Source organism: Mustela nigripes, chromosome X, assembly GCF_022355385.1.
Source record: "Mustela nigripes isolate SB6536 chromosome X, MUSNIG.SB6536, whole genome shotgun sequence".
In the NCBI taxonomy this organism is placed as follows: domain Eukaryota; kingdom Metazoa; phylum Chordata; class Mammalia; order Carnivora; family Mustelidae; genus Mustela; species Mustela nigripes.
This window is the reverse complement of record NC_081575.1, coordinates 3,261,404-3,270,139: the sequence shown is the minus strand read 5'-3', so window position 1 is coordinate 3,270,139 and position 8,736 is coordinate 3,261,404. Positions and strand designations below refer to the sequence as shown.

Sequence of the window (8,736 nt, the reverse complement as noted above, 5' to 3'; positions counted from 1 at the left end):
AAAGAACAGCAAAAAAAGTCTAAACTGAGCACAAGAGACATAATAAAGATCAGAGCAGCAATCAATGAAATAAAAAATGAATCTTGGAACACTGAAAAAATAAAATAAAGTTAAAAAAAAAGAAATCAATGAAATAGAAACCAAAATAACAGTAGAACAAATCAACAAAACTAGGAGCTGGTTCTTTGAAAGAGTTAATAATATTGATAAACCCCTAGCCAGACTTATCAAAAAGAAAAGAGAAATTACCCAAATCAATAAAATCATGAATGAAAGGGGAGAGATCACAACCAACACTAAAGAAATACAAACAATTATGAGAACATATTATGAGCAACTATATGCCAGCACATTTGACAATCTGGAAGAAATGGATTAATTCCTAGGGACATATAAACTACCAAAACTGAAGCAGGAAGAAATAGAAAACCCAAACAGACCCATAACCAGTAAGGAGATTAAAGCAGTAATCAAAAATCTCCCAACAAACAAGAGCCCAGAGCCAGATGGCTTCCCAGGGGAATTATACCAAACATTTAAAGAAGAATTAATACCTATCCTCCTGAAACTTTTCCAAAAAATAGAAATGAAAGGAAAACTTCCAAGTTCACTTTATGAGGCCAGCATTACCTTGATCCCCAAACCAGACAAAGACCCCATCAAAAAGGAGAATTACAGACCAATATCCTTGATGAACACGGATGCAAAAATTCTCACCAAAATACTAGGCAATAGGATCCAAAAGTACATTAACCATGACTAAGTGGGATTTATTCCTGGGCTGCAAGGTTGGTTCAACATCCACAAATCAATTAATGTGATGCAATACATTAATAAAAGAAAGAATAAGAACCATATGGTACTCTTAATAGATTCTGAAAAAAAAATTTGACAAAGTATAACATCCTTTTTATAAAAAAAATTTTTATTTATTTTTTAAATTTCTTTTCAGTGTTCCAGAATTTATTGTTTATGCACCACACCCAGTGCTCCACGCAACACCTGCCCTCCATAATACCCAGCACCAGGCTTCAAAGTGTAGTGGTAAAGGGCACATACCTCAATATCATCAAAGCCATCAATGAAAAACCCACAGTAAATATCATTCTCAATGGGGAAAAACTGAGAGCTTTTCCCCTAAGGACAGGAACATGGCAGGGATGTCCACTAACACCTCTGCTATGCTACATAGTACTAGAAGTCCTAGCCTCAGCACTCAGACAACAAAAAGAAATAAAAGTCATCTGAATCAGCAAAGCAGAAGTCAAACTCTCACTCTTTGCACTCTTTCCACTTTATGTGGAAAACCCAAAAGACTCAACTCCAAAACTGTTAGAACTCACACAGGAATTCAGTAAAGTGTCAGGATATAAAATCAATGCTCAGAAACCAGTTGCATTTCTATATACCAACAGCAAGACAGAAGACAGAGAAATTAAGGAGTTGATCCCACTTAAAATTGCACCCCAAACCATAAGATACCTAGGTATAAATCTAATGAAAGAGACAAAGAATCTGTACTCAGAAAAGTATAAAGTACTCATGAAAGAAATTGAGGAAGACACAAAGAAATGGAAAAACATTCCATGCTCATGGATTGGAAAAACAAATATTGTGAAAATGTCTATGCTATGTAAAGCAATATACACATTTAATGCAATCCTTATGAAAACATCATCAGTTTTTTTTTCTCAAAGGAATGGAACAAATAATCCTAGAATTTGTATGGAACCTGAAGAGACACCAAATAGCCAGAGGAATGTTGAAAAAGAAAACCAAAGTTGGCAGCATCACAATTCCAGATTTCAAGCTCTATTACAAAACTGTCATCACCAAGACAGCATGGTACTGGCACAAATCAGACACATAGATCAATGGAACAGAATAGAGAGCCCAGAAATGGACCCTCAACTCTATGGTCAACTAATCTTCGACAAAGCAGGAAGGAATGTCCAATGGAAAAAAGACAGCCTCTTCAATAAATGGTGTTGTGAAAATTGGACAGCCACATGCAGAAGAACGAAACTGGAGCATTTCCTTACACCCCACACAAAAATAGACTCAAAGATTCAACAATTATGTATATTTTTCAGTGCTCATCAAGACAAGTGTACTCTTAATCCCCTTAACTTATTTCACCCCTCTCCCTACCCACCTCTCCTCTTGCAACCACCAGTTTGCTCTGTATAGCTAAGAGTCTGGGTTTTTTTGTGTGTGTCTTTTTTTTTTCTTTGTTTATTTTTTTGTTTCTAAATAACACACGTGAGTGAAGTCATAAGGTATTCATCTTTCTCTGACTGACTTTATTTCACTTAACGTTATACTTTCTAGCTCCATCTGTATTGCTGCAAATGGAAAGACTTCATTCTTTTTTATGGCTAAGTAATAATCTGGTGTGTGTGTGTGTGTGTATAGTCAGATGATTTTTGACATGGGTGTCTAGAATACACAATGGGGAAAGGATAGTCTCTTTAATAAATGTTATTGGGTAAACTGGACAACTACATGCAAAAAATGAAATTGGACTTTTATCTTATACCATACACACAAATCAACTTACAATGGATTAAAGACTTGAAACTGTAAAACTCCTAGAAGAAAGTAGAGGGAAAATGTTTATTGACATGGGCTTTAGTGATGGTTTATTAGATATAACATCAAAACAATAGGCAACAAAAGCAAAAATAGAAAAGTAGGATTACATTGAACTAAAAGGTTTTTGTGCCACAAAGGAAACAATCAAAATGAAAAGGCAAATTATTTGCAAATAATATATCTGATATAGAGTGATTTAAAAATGCAAACAACTTTAACAGTATGCTTTTCAAACCTTCCATGGCTGTTTACTACAGATAATAAAATTCACTTCTTATCTTGACCTCCAAGATTCTGAGTTACCTAGCTTCACCTATTACTCCAACCTCATCTGAGTCCAATCTCTTGTCATTCCTCATGTACCAGCCCCATGGGCCTTTCCCCTTCTTTTTCCTTAAACATATCAAACTCGGTCTATATTTAGGGCTTTGGAGCTTACTTTTCTACTTGCTTGAAAAACTCTACCTCTCAGATCACTATATGACTGACTCCTTCTTGCTAATTACTCTCCACTCAATTGTTATTTCCTTAGAGAGACCCTCTCTGAACTAGCCAACCTAAAGTAGGGTTATGAGCACAATGCCTTGACTTTCTTCCTTATGACTCATCACTCTGAGTTATCTCTGTATGTGTATTTGTTTACTTGCTTATTGTGCATCTTTTTTTACTTAAATGTAAGCTCCACAGGGCCAAGACATTATCTAGCTTGACCTTCACTGTATTTCTAGTGCCTGACACTCAGCAGGCACTCAGGAAATGTTTGGGAAGTGAATGAATGAATGAATGAATGATGCATAGAAATAATCCATGGAAAGGTAATTATGAGGAAGGCAAACCTATCCAGTCCCCTAGGCAGAGGTAGACACCCTGGTCTGTTATCCCTCCTGCTATGATCATATGTTATGATGTACTTGCTACAAGGCCAACTTCTCTCAATAGATGTTAAACTCAATGAGGGCCAGGATCACTCCTGTCTTATTCATCACTGTATGCTTTGTATCTCAGTTTGTCTGGTACATAGGTGGTTTTCAATAATTTTTTGTTGGTTCACTGAATGATTAAATCTCTCCTTCTCAATTAATGGAACATAGATGGAATGAAACCCAACACATCTATCTTTCATAAATGGGAAAGTTGAGACTCAGGGATATTTACCCACCATCACACCTGAGTCAGGCCATAATGCAGGTCTTAGCAGCAGAACTCTTTTCCTGTAAATGATTCAAAAGTTGGCTCAACTAAGATAGCTTTTCAAAGGTGAGCAGCTAAGAAAACAGAAGGCCAATCCATCATTTTTGCTTGGAAATGAAGGGAATCTTGTTATAGAGGTAAAGGGCATATTCAAAGAAATGCCACATCTTCTAGGACAAGATTCGCCTGGACAAGATAGAGGAATAGAGCAGCTATGTTGAGGCCTGGTATGCACCTGCCAACACTAATAGTATTCAGGTTATATTTCTACTCTTCGAGTGCATCCCCTTCCCAGAAACACCAGCCATATGCCCCTATCTTGTAGCAGGTGTTCTTACCAGCTTTTGATGGAAGGGATTACTGGCAACATCAATGTTTTCTGAGAAAGCCTTGCAGAGTTCTTAAGAAGATGTTAAGTAGACACAATTTAGAGTCAAACAGATCTAGATTTGAATCCTGTATTTTCTACTTACAAAATGACTGTAGCCAAGAGATTCACCTTTCTAAACCTCAGATGCCTCCTCTATAATTTGTGTATAGTAAGAATAAGATTTCCTATGCAGGGCTTTGTGAGAATTAGGTGAGATCATATGAGTAACTGGTAAACTGTGCAGCTCTGTGTTCATGCTTTTCTTGTATCTTTAAAAGATACCCTGTTTGCATTTAATGATTGCTTATGTTCTTTGAGGACAAAATTTTCTTTTTTTTTTAAATTTTTATTTATTTATTTATTTGACAGACAGAGATCACAAGTAGGCAGAGAGGCAGGCAGAGAGAGAGGGGGAAGCAGGCTCCCCACTGAGCAGAGAGCCCGATGTGGGGCTTGATCCCAGGACCCTGAGATCACGACCTGAGCCGAAGGCAGAGGCCCAACCCACTGAGCCACCCAGACGGCCCAGGAGAAAACTTTTTATTTCATCCCTGAGCATCTCATTTGTGCCCAGTACAGAGCAGGGCAGAGAGTGTGTGCCAGTGCAGGCTGTGACCCTGTCTGGGATATAAGACTCAAGGAAAATAGGAAGAGCTGTTGCCAACAGGTTGGCACACTTGGGTCTTTATGTGAATGTAGTTGAAGTAGTGGGTAGCATGCCTAACTCTAAGGGGATAGGCAGACTAAGCTTCCGTCCAGGCAGAATGGTTTGTGATAATGCAGTTTGCCTTATGGAAGTTACAGTACATGAAAGCAAACCCAATGCTGAACCCAGAGCTTCCCAGAATACATCCAGAGGTGGTGACATGTAGTTACTTACCCCTGTCCCAACCTAAGTCAATTCTAAGAACCTAGCTTACTAGCCATAAACCTAATAGGAATGGAGCCAGGCCAGAAAGTCATGGCTCTTGTGTTTTTAGCTGCTGGTAGGAAGTCTGTGGATTGGTAATCTGAAGGGTGGGCAGGGAATAGACAAGACTGAAACAAAGCAGGTTGTGGAGAAAGGGTTGATTTAGATCACTGTTAGATTAAAGATCTTGCATAGGAAGGGAGCCAGGAGCAAAGCCTGCTCCTTGGCTGCAGCCTGAGCTACAAATTACCACCCAAACAACTTAGAGTCACTCAAAATACAAGACTGCAATGGATTCAAAAGCTGTTTCTTTTTTGCCTGAAGTAGAGGCAAGTTTGCCTTTGGAGAAGAAACTCATTTCATTGGAAGCATCATTCTGAGCAGCTATATTGATTATGCCCATAGCAAATATTGATATAAGGTAAACCTCGAACCAGCACCCAGGTTTTTGTGGCCTCCTCATCTATCACAAGCCTCAGCCACTCTACAGCCATGCCTATGAGGAAGTATAGAGAAAGCTATTCACTGGCACAGTTAAGTTGGGGAGAAGACAGCCACCAAATATGGTAATGCCTAGTAATTGACTTTAAATTTGGTACCTGGCAAGACTTTATTCTATTACTTATTCCTTCTCTTCTGCCTTTATCTCCCTTGAATTTTCATTCCTGCCCAATGACTGTTCTAACCTTCTCCTTTTTACCACCAAATTTTTGAAAGAAGTGGTCTGTTTTCATTCTTTATTTTTTATATTTTATTTTATATTTTAAAAATTTCATTTTATTTTTTTAGTGTGCCAATATTCATTGTTTATGTTCGTCTTCTTTCTTGAAGGCATAGCAATAAAGTTACCACTGCCAGCACCACCACCACTCTATCTGGATATCCAACAAGCAGTTTAAATCCCACATGGTTAAAAATTGATCTCCTGCACACTTCCAGTGTTCCAGTCTCAGTTAATTCTGTATTTAGCACTCAGTTGGCCAAACTAAAATGTGGGTGTCATCCTTTACCTACCTCTCCCTTGCCTCATGCCATCTCTCATCCCCTGCTACTTAATTGCTCTCAAGATAGACAAAAATGCTTAATATGGTCTACAAATCTTTGCATGTTCTGACCCCTGTCTGTCAGTTCCATTGTAGTTTGTACCATATTCTCCTTTGATCATGCTATTTAAATTATAATGATTTTATTTCTGTTCCTTGAACACACCATTGCTTCCATATCTGGCCTCAAGTCCCCCTTAGACCATGTACTTCTTTTTTAGAGAACTTTTAGAAACATTAATAAACTTTATTTCTTAGAACAGTTTTACATTTACAGAAAAATTGAGCAGATAGTACAGAGAGTTCCCATATACCTCTATGCTGAACACAGTTTTTCCTGTTATTAACATCTTACATTGGTATGGAATTTTCATTGCAATAATGAACTAATATTTATTCAGATTTTCTTATTTTTTAACTAATGTCCTTTTTGTGTTCCAAAATACTATACTATATTTCGTTGTCTAAATATATGTCTCCATAGACTTTTCCTGGTTGGACTATTTCTCAGACTTTCCTTGTTTTTGGTGACTTTGGTTAACGTTTTGAGGAGGATTTATCCAGTATTTTGTAGAAAGCCCAAACATTTAGATTTGTCTGATGTTTTCTCATGATTAGACAGGAGTTATGATATTTGGGAGCAAAATTTCAGAAGTAAAATAACATTTTCATTACATCATATCAAGGCAACACACTACCTACCCAATTTATGATAGCTGAGGTTGACCTTGATCACCTGGCTAAAGTAGTGCTTGTTAGGATTCTAAATTTTAAAATGATTGTTCTCCCTCTGCTTTTCATACTGTCCTCTTTGTAAAGACATCAATATGTGCAACCTTCACTTAGGGAGTGAAGGTTCTTTTCTTTTAGTATCTATACAATTTATTTGTAATTCCTGTGCATGAGAGGCTATCTCTTATCCCCCATCTATTAACTTATTCAGTCAGTTATTTATATCACTATGGACTCATGAATATTTACTTTATACTTTGGGTTAAATTCCAATATTATTTTATTTTGTTGCTTAAATTATTCCAGCTTTGGCCATTGAGAAGTATTTCTGTTGGCTCCTGTGTCATTTTGACATGTTCCATCATAGTGGGATTTTGTTGTTTCGTTTTCAGCACTTCTTTTTTAAAGGGTAAAATTAATATTTTGTTGTCACTTATAATAAGATGGCAGTTGAGTATATGGTGTTCATATTTGACCTTTCCTTTTTGTAAATAAACAAAATGATAAATTTTAAATAGCCAATGGCTCGTTACATTTTCAGAGAACATAATTAGGTTAATTCATTATTGGTGGCTTCAACTTTTCCCTCATTAGCACCAGAAAATTCACTCACATTTTTCCCCTTAAAAAAAAAACTGGGGGGCACCTGGGTGTCTCAGTGGGTTAAGCCTCTGCCTTCGGCTCGGGTCATGGTCCCAGGGTCCTGGGATCGAGCCCCACATCCAGCTCTCTGCTCAGTAAGGAGCCTGCTTCCTCCTCTCTTTCTGCCTGCTGCTCTGCCTATTTCTGATCTCTCTCTCTATCAAATAAATAAATAAAATCTTAAAAAAAAAACCTAGAAGGGTGGGGTGCCTGGGTGGCTCAGTGGGTTAAGCATCTGACTCTTGATTTTGGCTCAGGTCATGATCTCAAGGTTGTGAAATGGAGCCCTGTGACAAGCCCTGTGCTGAGTGTGGAGTCTGTGTTAAGATACTATCTTTCCCTCTGCCCCTACCCCAACCCCTCCCTCTTTAAAAACAAAACAAAACAACAGAAAACTGGAAGGTTGGCATGCATTTGATGTCACATTCTGAAGCAGCATCCTGACAGTCATACACATCTACTTCAAGGGATACCACGTTGGAATACTTCTGAGAGAGAGAATGAAAGAAAGGCTTTGCAAGGCTCATACCATGTGGCTGAGATGTCAACTACAACTACTCTTGCACTGTTCAAGGCTTATGGAAAATCATACTTGCTCTTTATTGGCTTCACCACTTTGGCAGTTGGAGTCCGCCAAATAATGGTAAGGACCGATGAATGTGGATCCAAAAATGCCAGACAGATCTTGCAAAGCATACAGCCTGCCTTCTCTTTATAGAAACTAGCACTTATTTAAAAAAAACTTATTTATGTATTTGACTTTTTATTTGAATATAGCTGACACACAAACAGATGGTTGCCAGAGGAAAGGGGGCCTAGAGGATGGACAAAATGGGTGAAGAGATGTGGCAGATACCCACTTCAAGTTATGAAATGAATAAGCCACAGGAAGAAGAGGCACAGCATTGGGAATATAGTCAATAACATTGTTAGGGTGTTTTGTAGGGACTGATGGTAGCTACACTTGTGCTGACCACAGTATAACATACAGACTTGCTGAAACACTATGTTGTACACCCGAAGCCAAATGCTTTTGGCATTTTTTTATTTTCTGATCCTACAAGATACTTGGCTTATCTTGTATATTACTTACCCCAGTCCTAGAAGCAGCTGTTTCTCCAAGGATTTCTTGGTTCCTTTTATTGGAGAAAGGTATTAGGAACCAAGATCTAGGTGCTAGGTGTGCTTGCTGTAGTATACTTTTATTAGTTGCAATTTTACATCTGTTTGTTTGATTATTTAATGAATGTCTT

General features: G+C 37.8%; 1 pseudogene; it reads right to left on the bottom strand.

Annotated features, from left to right (window-relative positions):
* Positions 1-7,391: 7,391 nt before the first annotated feature.
* LOC132007681 (thioredoxin-like) lies at positions 7,392-8,179 on the bottom strand (annotated as a pseudogene).
* Between the last annotated feature and the right edge of the window lie 557 nt (positions 8,180-8,736).